Source organism: Hyperoodon ampullatus, assembly GCF_949752795.1.
Source record: "Hyperoodon ampullatus genome assembly, chromosome: 4".
NCBI classification, from domain to species: Eukaryota; Metazoa; Chordata; class Mammalia; order Artiodactyla; family Ziphiidae; genus Hyperoodon; species Hyperoodon ampullatus.
The window spans coordinates 109,014,992-109,029,216 of record NC_136917.1 but is presented as its reverse complement, the minus strand read 5'-3'; the positions used below and the strand labels follow the sequence as shown (position 1 = coordinate 109,029,216).

Below are 14,225 nucleotides of genomic sequence, written 5' to 3'. Positions count from 1 at the left end.
AAACTATCTACAAATTTAATGTGATCCCTATAAAATTACCCATGACATTTTTCACAGAACTAGAACAAATAATCCTAAAATATATGTGGAACCAATAAAAGACCCAGAATTGCCAAAGCAATCCTGAGGAAACAGAACAAAGCAGGAGGCATAACCCTCCCAGACTTCAGACAATACTGCAATGCTACAGTAATCAAAACAGCATGGTGTTGACACAAAAACTAACATATGGGTCAATGGAATAGAATAGAGAGCCCAGAAATAAACCCACACACCCTCTTCAACAAAGGAGGCAAGAATACACAGTGGAGAAAAGACAGTGTCTTCAGCAAGTGGTTTTGGGAAAGTTGGATAGCCGCATGTAAATCAATGAAGTTAGAACAGACCCTCACACCGTACACAAAAATAAACTCGAAATGACTTAAAGACTTAAATATAAGATATGATACCAGAAAACTCCTAGCAGAGAATATAGGCAAAACATTCTCTGACATAAATCATACCAGTGTTTTTCTTAGGTCAGTCTTCCAAGGCAATAGAGATAAAAACAAAAATAAACAAATGGGACCTAATCAAACTTAAAAGCTTTTGCACAGAAAGGAAACCATAAACAAAATGAAAAGACAACCTATAGACTGGGACAAAATATTTACAAATGATGTGACCAAAAAGGGATTAATTTCCAAAATACACAAATAACCCATATAACTCAGTAACAAAAAACCAAACAACCCAATCAAAAAATGGGTAGAAGACCTAAATAGACATTTTTCTGAAGAAGATATACATATGGCCAGCAGGCACATGAAAAGATGTTCAACATCACTAATTATTAGAGAGATGTAAATCAAAACTATAATGAGGTACTACCTCACACTGGTCAGAATGGCCATCATTAAAATGTCTACAAATAACAAATGCTAGAGAGGGTGTGGAGAAAAGGGAACCCTCTTATGCTGTTGATGGGAATGTAAGTTGGTGCAGCCACTATGGAGGACATTATGGAGATTCCTCAAAAAACTAAAAATAGAGTTGCGATATCCAACAATCCCGCTCCTGGGCATATATCTGGACAAAACTATAATTCAAAAAGTTACATGCACCCCTATGTTCATAGAAACACTATTCACAATAGCCAAGACATGGAAACAACCTAAGTATCCATCGACAGATGAATGGATAAAGATGGATAAAGAAGATATATATATATATATATATATATATATATACACACACACAATAGAATACTACTCAGCCATAAAAAAGAATGAAGTAATGCCATTTTCAGTAACGTGGATGGACCTAGAGATTATCATACTAAGTGAAGTAAGTCAGAAAGAGAAAGACAAATACCATATGATATCACGTATATGTAGAATCTAAAATATGACACAAATGAACCTATCTATAAGACAGAAACAGACTCATAGGCATAGAGAACAGACTTGTGGTTGTCAAGAGGGAGGGGGCTGAAGGAGGGGTGGATTGGGAGTTTGGTATTAACAGATGCAAACATCATATCAATATGTAGAATGGATAAACAACAAGGTCCTACTGCATAGCATGGGGAACTATATTCAATATCCTGTGATAGACCATAATGGAAAAGAATATAAAAAAGAATGTGTGTATGTGTGTGTGTGTGTGTGTGTGTGTGTGTGTGTGTGTGTGTGTGTGTGTATATATATGTAAAAAAATTTTTTTAAATAAGATACAAAGATATATTGTACAGCACATGGAATATAGCCAATATTTTTAATTACTTTAAATGGACTATAATCTATAAAAATATCAAATCACTATGTTGTACACCTAAAACTAAAAAATATATATTTTTTTATGTTTTAATATTTTTAATCGATGCATAGGGTCATAGTTGGTTTGACACTTGATAGTCCTCATGGTAGTAATACAAGCATGAACTAAAGAAAAAGTAATTCTTTTCCACTGAGGAATATTCTCATTATGCAACTGTGTCTCAAAATATGGAAGTCAAACATAAACATTAGATATCCAGAATTTTCAGTAAGGAAATTTTTATTAATTTTTGATGAGTGATGGTGGTTTAGAAAGACAAAAATTAGGAAACTTTAAGGTTTCTGGTATTTGAGTATTGGAAAAAGTAAGGCCATAAAGCAGGCAATAATAAAAAAAATTTTTTTTATTTATGAACATTTCACTTGAATAACTAATATATTCCTTGTGTTTTTCACATATATTTTTTCATTCATGCCGAAACATCTGTTAACTAGAAAGACTATATTGTTTCAAAATTTAAGGTAGTTTATCAAATTTTTTGAAAATAAAGAAGTTGAGTTTTCAAGACATATATAATTAACACAAAGAAAAAACATATATTTGTTCCTCATTACTGCACTTCTCTGTATTGTTTTCTCTTTTCTGCATAAACTTTGATCTTATTGAGAATGATGTTTCATAGCATCTGTGCTGGATGTTATCTGTCACTAAATATGAGTCATAGTGGCAGGGATGTTTTTCTTCCTCCAACCCACCCCCAAATTGATGAGTTTTATGGATTTTGTGCCTCATGTTTGATTTTTCTTTTTACTACCTGATGATATGTCCTTAGACAAGCACTCTGCTTTTGCTTTTTGTTTTAAATAAAGATTAAAAAATCCAAATTCCTTCTAAGAAATTTAAACACTTCATTGGCCAGAATTAACCATATATTTTACATTGCTAGTTTTAATATTATAGAATGTGAACTGACTTCAAAATTGATCCTTGAAGAAAGGCAACTAGATTTCTAATTCTGTCTCCAAATAAACCTAATGTCTTTTTAAAATTAATGAGCTCCTTCAGATACATTGGCTTCTGATGGTTCCTGTGGCTAGTCTGTCACTCTAGCTTGTCTTTTATTTCTAGCATGCAGATAGTTACTTGATTCTACACTTGTAGTTCTTTAAGTTAAATACTAACCCTCTCCCTGCTCAACTTCATCCCATAAGCTCCATTTCCTGTTCCTCTTCCTTTCCTGCTCTTAAACCCTTCTTCACCCTAGGTTCAGGAACAAACATCTTTGGGTAGGCAGGCCATTTGGAGGTCATGTTAAACATGGAAATGGAAATACAGGTCACCTTATAGCTGATCCAACCCTGTTTGCCTCTAGACTTGCAACCAGTCTTCTGCCTTGTTTCTGACCCAAAGCCCCCACTTCACAACTGACTCTGAGTTCCCATTATGTTCTTTGTGCACCTTACCAACTGCTTTCACACTACTCACTGGTGATAATATGCTGCTTTCCGAATTTAAATTTGTTCAATGTGTCTGCCCTTTCCCGATCCAGCAGGCAGATCTAGGTCTGCAAACAACATTTGATGGATCAATTCTTCTCTGCTGGAATATTTCTTGAGATGCAGCCATCTTGGTCAGAGGCCTTAGCAAAATTTGCAGGGATCCCATTCTATTTTTGGCAAGATCATGCATTATAAAAGCTATATAAGGAATTACAGGATTTCCTTGAATTTTGCAGTTGGTGTATGTATTGAAATAACTGAACTTATTTTCTTTTAATCCCTGAATTCCATGCAGCTTTTATTGCATTAAAAATAGAATTGTGACATTAACTATTTACCTCCGTTTATCTACTCCTGGGCAGAGCTATTTCATACAATTTAAAATTTAAAAGGATGAGCTCATCATTGAACTTTATATTCTGCCAAAGTGGAAATATTCTCAGGTGTTGTCCTAAGTACCAAAGTCCAGTAACACCCACATTTATGTGAACATAGGCAATTTTGTATTCTTTACACCAACTGTATCCTAGTCAGGTCCCATAATTACGACAAGGAAGAAAGCAGATAAAATTTTAAATAACAGTTGATACCAGATGGCGTTTTTTAAAATAACACTGTCCTTATTTTTAGACAACGCTGAAACTATATCCTTGTTTCTTTAACTTCCAATTAAGTCACTCACCAGATCCCTAAGTAAGTACACTACCGTGACTACATTACAAATCTCTAGCAAATAGAGGCACAACTCACTTGCTATTTTTGAATTTGAGTGTTTTGTGTAAAGTCAATTAGTTCTTGGAAATTGCTTTCAGAAAAGCAGCTTCTTTTCTTTCCCTCCCTGCCTTACTGGAAAACAGCAAAAGGACTCTGAGTGGATGAGACTAAGGGTTTCCATGAAAGATTGAGAGATCTGTCCTTGATCTTGCTATTCAGAAACATGTGGCTGGTCCTCCTTGAAAGACAATTCACCCCCTTTCATTTTCCCCTCCTAGCATCCTTCTCACCAATTGCCACTGAGGATCCCATTTATTTACTTCCTAGAGCATTCTTCAGGTTCTAAATTTCTGATCCAGATCAAATTTCAAAAGAACAGCATGGGTATTGATTACTGGACTGATGTCTTATTCAGTCTGCTTCACTGATGAGCTGGACTTTTGAGGCTTTAAATATTCAAATTTAATTTCAGCTACCTGATAGTGCTAGCATCAGCAGGAAGGACAGCATGTCCTGTGGCATCTCTAATTACTCTTGGATTTGAATATATCCTCCAATACAGATTTGGAGGCTTTATTAATGAGGGTTATGCTGCTGTTTCTCTTTTTCACACTGATGTTGAGAAAAAAAAGTAGAGAAGGACCAGGAATTCTTTTTTTACTATTGGAGAGTCACGAACTTTTTGAAATGGACATCTATGTGCTACTTCTTTCCTAGAGTTGTTTTATCAAATGATACATTGGGTAGATGATATTTTGATTCTTCAAAACAAGCTGACTGAATCAGTTTTTCCACCTTTCCTGAGCTCCTTATTAGACTGGGAGTTCTTTGAGCCACTATATCATATTCAGACTCCCCCCTGCCCCTGCCCCATACATCTAGCATAGAGTAGACAATAACTGCTAAACACACATGTCACATTCTCCTAGATGCTTTCCCACATAATCTGTGTTCCTAACTACTTAAATCTATTTAAATTTAAAATTTGTTTAAAGCTAGTACCTGTTTACTTTCTGATGTTCATAAGAGAATTGGCAAACATATTAAAATTTAAACTTAGTTTTGGAAACACTGATTCATATTGACTTCCACTGACAAATTAGAGGCCAACCAAAGTCTTGAAGAATTATAATATAATAAATTCCACTCGCACTAGAAAAATACAAAACTACATTTAGTTTCAAAATCTTAATTTGAGTTTTGGTATCAATTCGAATCATCTTTCCCACACTTACTTATTATTTAAATTAGCTGGGATTTCTGTAAACATTTAAATTCCCAGTTCCTCCCCAGAGAGTCTGAAGCAGGGCCCAGAAATCTATATTTCTTTCTTTCTTTTTTCTTTAAATATTTATTTATTTATTTGGCTGCATTTGGTCTTAGTTGAAGCATGCAGGATCTTTCACTGCAGCACGTGGGCTTAGTTGCCCTGCAGCATGTGGGATCTTAGTTCCCCAACCAGGGATCAAACCTGTGCTCCCTGCATTGGAAGGCAGATTCTCAACCACTGGACCATCAGGAAAGTCCCTGTACTTCTTAACTAGCTCCACCATGAGTCTGTTATGATCAGACAATTTTGGTAACCACTGAATTAGAGAATTCCAAGATGTTGCAGAATAGTTCTTGATGAATATGTGGAATTCATCTTTTTAAGAATCAATAAAAAACAGGGTTTGGGATTTTCTTTTACAGAAAACCCAGAGTAAAGTTGTAATTTTTTGACTTATGCTTTTAAAAAACCTGGGTAATTTCAGGGGGAGAGACAAAATAGACTATTACCTGCATTTTTTCTCTTCTCCCAAAGAAGAAAGCTCCCATGGTGTAAACTCAGGTTTACTTAAACACCATGACATTATGACTAATATATTGGTTAAGAAAACCCATTTTCATTTCTAAGTTTTCCATATAAATACTTTTCCTGAAATTTATTATTGTTTTACTTTGACTTCTAACCTTAAAAAGTAAATGCAGAAAATGTCTGTCAAATTTTGCAATTTTCCTGCTAACTGCAGTGAAACAGCTCCAAGAGTATAAAAACAAATGTCACTTTCATGAGAGCAAAGGAACATTTGGCTTTTAAATAAAAGTGTATCTGAATCCATGTTGTAGAGAAGTACAAAAGTTAGTTAAATGTTAGAAAATATTGTAGACTAGAAAGAGAAAAGTAAGAATGCAGGGATTGTATTGAGACAGTATCATCACATGTTCAATAACAAAAGATTTAATGTGGAATTTTGTCCAAAAATAGAACACTAAAGTAAATTACAATTCTTATGAAAACTTGGAGAGAGTAATGAGAAAGTGACATCTCAATGAAGAGAACAAGGCACCTTTTTTTCTGCAAGTGACTTCTGCTATGTATGTACATGTACACATACACACACATATATACATGCACATTCATACATATGATTAGCTTTAAACTCCTATGTATGTATATAATTTTTCCCTGTCATTGTTTTCTTGACATTAACCTTGTTTCTGGATCAATTGATACATTAGACTTCCACATCCATACTCCCAAAATCAATTAAAACAATTAAAGCAGTCGCTAAAAACAGGCATAAAAAAGGAGTTAGAAAACTCTGTGAGAGGGCAGACAGCAGAAGCAGGAAGAACTACAATTTTGCAGCCTGTGGAATGAAAACCACATTCACAGAAAGTGAGACAAAATGAAAAGGCAGAGAACTATGTACCAAATGAAGGAACAAGATAAAACCCCAGAAAAACAACTAAATGAAGTGGAGATAGGCAACCTTCCAGAAAAAGAATTCAGAATAATGAAGATGATCCAGGACCTCAGAAAAAGAATGGAGACAAAGATCAAGAAGATGCAAGAAATGTTTAACAAAGAGCTAGAAGAATTAAAGAACAAACACCTAGAAGAATTAAAGAACAAACAAACAGAGATGAACAATACAATAACTGAAATGAAAAATACACTAGAAGGAATCAATAGCAGAATAACAGGCAGAAGAACGGATAAGAGAACTGGAAGACAGAATGGTGGAATTCACTGCCATGGAACAGAATAAAGAAAAAAGAATGAAAAGAAATGAATACAGCCTAAGAGACCTCTGGGACAACATTAAATGCAATGATATTCACATTATAGGGGTCCTAGAAGGAAAAGAGAGAGAGAAACGACCCAAGAAAATATTTGAAGAGATTATAGTCGAAAATTTCCCTAACATGGAAAGCAAAATAGCCACCCAAGTCCAGGAAGCTCAGAGAGTCCCGGGCAGGATAAACCCAAGGAGAAACATGCCAAGACACATAGTAATCAAATTGACAGAAATTAAAGACAAAGAAAAATTATTAAAAGCAACAAGGCAAAAATGACAACATACAAGGGAACTCCCATAAGGTTAACAGCTGATTTCTCAGCAGAAACTCTAGAAGCCAGAAGGGAGTGGCACGATATATTTAAAGTGATGAAAGGGAAGAACGTACAACCAAGATTACTCTACCCGGCAAGGAACTCATTCAGATTTGACAGAGAAACCAAAAGCTTTACAGACAAGCAAAAACTAAGAGAATTCAGCACAAGCTCTATAACAAATGCTAAATGAGCTTCTCTAGGAAACACAAGAGAAGAAAAGGACATACAGAAACAAACTCAAAACAATTAAGAAAACGGTAATAGGAACATACATATCTATAATTACCATAAATTTGAATGGATTAAATGCTCCAACCAAAAGAAACAGGCTTGCTGAATGGCTACAAAAACAAGACCCATCTATATGCTGTCTACAAGAGACCCACTTCAGATCCAGGGAAACATACAGACTGAAAGTGAGGGAATGGAAAAAGATATTCCATGCAAATGGAAATCAAAAGAAAGCTGGAGTAACAATACTCATATCAGACAAAATAGACTTTAAAATAAAGACTGTTACAAGAGACAAGGAAGGACACAACATAGTGTTCAAGGGATCAATCCAAGAAGAAGATATAACAATTATGAATATATATGCACTCAACATAGGAGCACCTCAATACATAAGGCAAATGCTAACATCTATGAAAGAGGAAATTGACAGTAACACAATAATAGTGAGGGAGTTTAACCTCTCACTTACACCAATGGACAGATCACCCAGACAAAAAATTAATAAGGAAACACAAGCTTTAAAAGACACAATAGACCAGGTAGATTTAACTGATATTTATAGGACATTCTGTCCGAAAACAACAGATTACACTTTCTTCTCAAGTGTACATGGAACATTCTCCAGGACAGATCACATCTTGGGTCACAAATCAAGCCTCAGAAAATTTAAGAAAATTGAAATCATATCAAGCATATTTTCTGACCACAAAGCTATAAGATTAGAAATCAATTACAGGGGAAAAAATGTAAAAAACACAAACACATGGAGGCTAAACAATACATTACTAAATAACCAAGAGATCACTGAAGAAATCAAAGAGGAAATCAAAAACTACTTAGAGAAAAATGACAATGAAAACAGGACAATCCAAAACCTATGGGATGCAGCAAAAGCAGTTTTAAGAGGGAAGTTTATAGCCGTACAATCATACCTCAAGAAACAAGAAAAATTTCAAATAAACAATCTAACCTTACACCTAAAGCAATTAGAGAAAGAAGAACAGAAAACCCCTAAACTTAGCAGAAGGAAAGAAATCATAAAGTTCAGATCAGAAATAAATGAAAAAGAAATGAAGGAAACAATAGCAAAGATCAATGAAACTAAAAGCTGTTTCTTTGAGAAGATAAAATTGATAAACCATTAGCCAGACTCATCAAGAAATCAATAGAAATCAGAATTAGAAATGAAAAGGAGAAGTTACAATGGACACTGCAGAAATACAAAGGATCATAAGAGACTACTACAAGCAACTCTATGCCAATAAAATGGACAACTTGGAAGAAATGGACAAATTCTTAGAAACGTATAACCTTACAAGACTGAACCAGGAAGAAATAGAAAATATGAACAGACCAATCACAAGTAACGAAAATGAAACTGTGATTAAAAATCTTCCAACAAAAGTCCAGGACCAGATGGCTTCACAGGTGAATTCTATCAAACATTTAGAGAAGAGCTAACACCCATCCTTCTCAAACTCTTCCAAAAATTGAAGAGGAAGGAACAATCTCAAACTCATTCTATGAGGCCACCATCACCCTGATAGCAAAACCAGACAGAGATACTACAAAAAAAAATTACAGGCTAATAACACTGATGAATATAGATGCAAAAATCCTCAACAAAATACTAGCAAACAGAATCCAACAACACATTAAAAGGATCATACACAATGATCAAGTGGGACTTATCCCAGGGATGCAAGGATTCTTCAATACATGCAAATCAATCAATGTGATACACCATATTAACTCATTGAAGAAGAAAAAATATATGATTTTCTCAATAGATGCAGAAAAAGCTTTTGACAAAATTCAACACCCATTTATGATAAAAACTCTCCAGAATGTGGGCATAGAGGGAACCTACCTCAACATAATAAAGGCCATATACGACAAACCCACAGCAAACATCATTCTCAATGGTGAAAAACTGTAAGCATTTCCTTGAAGATCAGGAACAAGACAAAGATGTCCACTCTTGCCACTATTTTCAAAATAGTTTTGGAAGTCTTAGCCATGGCAATCACAGAAGAAAAAGAAATAAAAGGATTACAAACTGGAAAAGAAGAAGTAAAACTGTCAGTGTTTGCAGATGACATGATACTATACATAGAGAATCCTAAAGATGCCACCAGAAAACTACTAGAGCTAATCAATGAATTTGGTAAAGTTGCAGGATACAAAATTAATGCACGGAAATCTCTTGTATTCTTATACACTAACAATGAAAGATTAGAAAGAGAAATTAAGGAAACAATCCCATTCACCATTGCGACAAAAAGAATAAAATACCTAGGAATAAACCTACCTAAGGAGGTAAAACACCTGTACTCAGAAAACTATAAGACACTGATGAAAGAAATCAAAGATGACACAGATGGAGGGATATATCATGTTCTTGGATTGGAAGAATCAATATTGTGAAAATTACTATACTACCCAAAGCAATCTACAGATTCAATGCAATCCCCATCAAATTACCAATGGCAGTTTTTATAGAACTAGAAGAAAAAAATCTTAAAGTTTGTATGGAGACACAAAAGACCCCAAATAGCCAAAGCAATCTTGAGGGAAAAAAACAGAGCTGGAGGAATCAGACTCCCCAACTTCAGACTATACTACAAAGCTACAGTTATCAAGACAATATGGTACTGGCACAGAAACAGAAATATAGATCAATGGAACAGGAAAGAAAGCCCAGAGATAAACCCACACACCTATGGTCAACTAATCAATGACAAAGGAAGCAAGGACATACAATGGAGAAAAGACAGCCTCTTCAATAAGTGGTGCTGGGAAAACTGGACAGCTACATGTAAAAGAATGAAATTAGAACACTCCCTAACACCATATACAAAAATAAACTCAAAATGTATTACAGACCTAAATGTAGGATCAGATACTATAAAACTCTTAGAGGAAAACAAAGGAAGAACACTCTATGACATAAATCACAGCAAGATCTTTTTTGACCCAACTCCTAGAGTAATGGAAATAAAAACTAAAATAAACAAATGGGACCTAATGAAACTTAAAAGCTTTTGCACAGCAAAGGAAACTATAAACAAGACAAAGACAGCCCTCAGAATGTGAGAAAATATTTGCAAACAAATCAATGGACAAAGGATTAATCTCCAAAATATATAAACAGCTCATGCAGCTCAATATTAAAAAGACAAAAAACCGAATCAAAAAATGGGCAGAAGACCTAAATAGACATTTCACTAAGGAAGACATACAGATGGTCAAGAGGCACATGAAAAGCTGCTCAACATCACTAATTATTAGAGAAATGCAAATCAAAACTACAATGAGGTATCACCTCACAACAGTTGGAATGGGCATCACCAAAAAATCTACAAACAATAAATGCTGGAGAGGGTTTGGAGAAAAGGGAACGCTCTTGCACTGTTGGTGGGAATGTAAATGGATACAGCCACTATGGAGAACAGTATGGACATTCCTTAAAATACTAAAAATAGAATTACCATATGACCCAGCATCCCACTACTGGGCATATACCCAGAAAAAAACATAATTCCAAAAGACACATGCACCCCTATGTTCACTGTAGCACTATTTACAATAGCCATGTCATGGAAGCAACCTAAATGCCCATCGACAGACGAATGGATAAAGAAGGTGTGGTACATATATGCAGTGGAATGTTACTCAGCCATAAAAAGGAACGAAATTGGGTCATTTGTAGAGAGGTGGATGGACCTAGAGACTGTCATACAGAGTGAAGTAAGTCAGAAAGAGAAAAACAAATGTATATTAATGCATATATGTGGAATCTAGAAAAATAGTACAGATGAACCAGTTTGCAAAGCAGAAATAGAGACATGGTTGTAGAGAACAAATATATGGACACCAAGGGGGAAAGTGGTGGGGGGTGGTGATTGTGGTGGGATGCATTGGACATATATACACTAATTATGTATAAATAGATAACTAATAAGAGCCTGCTGTATAAAAAATAAATAAAATAAAATTCAAAGAAAAAAAAATCATGAGGAAACAGATGAAACCACACTGTGAGACCTGTGCAAGACATCTGGCCTAGACTCTTAAAAATGCCCATGTTTTGGAAGAAAAAAATGACAAGAGAATTACTCTAAAGGAGACTAAAGAGATATGATAAATACCTCATGTGAATCTTAATTGGATGCTCGATCAAAAACAGAAAGCTCCAAAGGGCATTTGGAGAACATTGGGTGTTTAAAAAAAAAAAAAAAAAGAAAAGAAAACCTTGTAAATATTTCCTTTTGAAATTTGCATATATGAAACATCTCACAGGCATATATTTTGCCCTGAAACACTCAATTCATTTATTATATTTATCTCCAGGAAAGCTTGTAGTTGAATTACACTTTTAAATATTGAAGACTTTTTTCCCTTGTGGAAAGCAACCATGGAAAACAAGACACAAATGATACTAAGAATGAATAGAAGATGGCTTATTCAACTTTAGAAAAATTAATTAATGAGTTGTATAGGACCTCTGGAAAGAAGAAGAGCACTTCTATAAAGAATATATGAAATGATACCTAAATTCCTAGTAATAATAACAACAAAGCATAATAATCACTTGTATATATATATAAACATATATTTTGATTGGGATATATATGTGTATATACGTGTGTGTGTGTGTGTGTAAAATGCCTGTATTTCCAAGTGCTGAAAGAACTCATGCAATGCATTTTCTCATTTATTTTATAAAATTTCCTTCTCTGTAGGAATGGAGATGTTTATGTCCTGCATTTCCTTCTTATACATAAAGTATTTCTTTATTATAATAGCAACTGCAGCATTCTATGTATTGTTTATTGGTGTTAGTTGTTTCCTTTGGTAATAAATAGTAAACTTATTAAGGTATTTCTTCAATGTACCAAACTAATTATAATATTAAAAACAGCCTGGCTAAATTTAATTTTAAAACTAACAGTTATATTGACTGAGTTTAGCCAACTGTCATATTTATAATTCTAAAATGGTTTATTTTTTCAGAAATTTTACATTGGATAGATGACGTGACTTATTGTCTCACATGAGGATTCTGGCTTACATCCTTTTCACTGAACGTGTCAGTTTACTCTCATGACTTTCCAACTTGCCTAATGGGAGTCTTTTTCTTTCTTTACAATAAGGCTTATTTGGGGAATGGCAAGATCATGTGTTATAGTAAGTGTGGCTCTTAAGTACACGGATTTATAACTATAATCTATTTTGCTAGTGCTTATGGAGGTATGTTTCCGGGGCTCTACATTAATTTGAAGGTAGACTCAATAAGTTTAAAATGTATATTACAAAACCGAAAGCAATGACTAAAATAACAAAAAAGTTATAGCAAATAAGTCAACAAATGAAGCACAATGGAATAACTAAAAAATTCAATTAATTCAAAGGAAGGCTGAAAATAGGAAAAAATGAAAGAAAAGACGAGACATATAGCAAATAAATAGCAAGATGATAGACTTATACCCAATTACTTCAATACTCATATAAATATAAATGCTCTAAATGCTCCAGTTAAAAAGCAGAGATAGTTGAATTGGAAAAAAGGAAACAATTATATGCTGCATAGAAAAAATGCATTTTAAATATAAAGTAGAAATAGTTAGAAGTAAAAGGATGGAGAAAACATATACCAATGTAGTACTAATCAAAAGGAAGCTAGAGTACCTCTATGAATAGCAGCAAAGTAGGTTTCAGAGCAAAAATACCACCAGGAATAAAGAAGGTCATCTTCTAATAATAAAAGAGTTATTTGATTAAGAGGACATTACAACCCTAATCATTCATATATCTTTCAACAGACTTTCAAAATACATGAAGCAAATACCAATAACTGCCAGGAGAAATAGAGAAATCAATGGTTAGAGTTGGAGATTTCCACATTGCTCTCTCTGGAATTTTTAGTACAAGAAGCTAGAAAATCAGGGAGGATATAGAAAACCTGAACAACACTATCTAGTCACTTGGCCAACTTGACACAAGGTTTTATGTACATTTCAGACTGAGATAATGAAATAAAATGCATAAATAACAATGCCCAGTCTATCAATTAGGGAAATTTTAAAAATGATTCACAAATAATCATTAAATCATATGCTTAATATAAATGGAGACAAGAAGTATTTCACCAGCACAATGGTTTACACCTCTTCCCTAAATCAAGTTATATAAGGATTTAAATATTACAAATGTGCTTTTCAGTGAATACTGCACATGGATTATAGATGAGAATACTTATCTTAAAATTAATTTCAAGAACTGTATAATTTATGAAGTTTAGAAAATTTCATCTTATGGAATATATTTGCATTCTTTACACATCAAAATGCCTACTGTAAAAGGTGAAAACAAGAACTGAAATAGTCATTTGCTGTAAATCATAGCAGATACTTGTCTACACCTCAAAATTTTGAAGACATTGTTACAAAATACTCAATATTCATTCAATCTAAGAAGCCACTGATTATAAAACATGCCATTATTTTACATTCTTCTAGAAAATAGTAAGGACTATTAGATTGTGACATTGAGATACACCAATTTCTGAGATGTTAAAACGCAAAATGTGTGTGTGTTCTGAGATGTTAAGTGAATATGTCTGTCCTGAGATGCTA

At 34.0% G+C, this 14,225-nt stretch overlaps 1 protein-coding gene across 2 annotated transcripts in view; it reads right to left on the bottom strand.

Annotated features, from left to right (window-relative positions):
• The window catches only part of EDIL3 (EGF like repeats and discoidin domains 3), a gene marked incomplete at both ends in the record, with an annotated part of 432,654 nt that overhangs the window by 26,474 nt on the left and 391,955 nt on the right, over window positions 1-14,225 (bottom strand). The window lies entirely within an intron of this gene.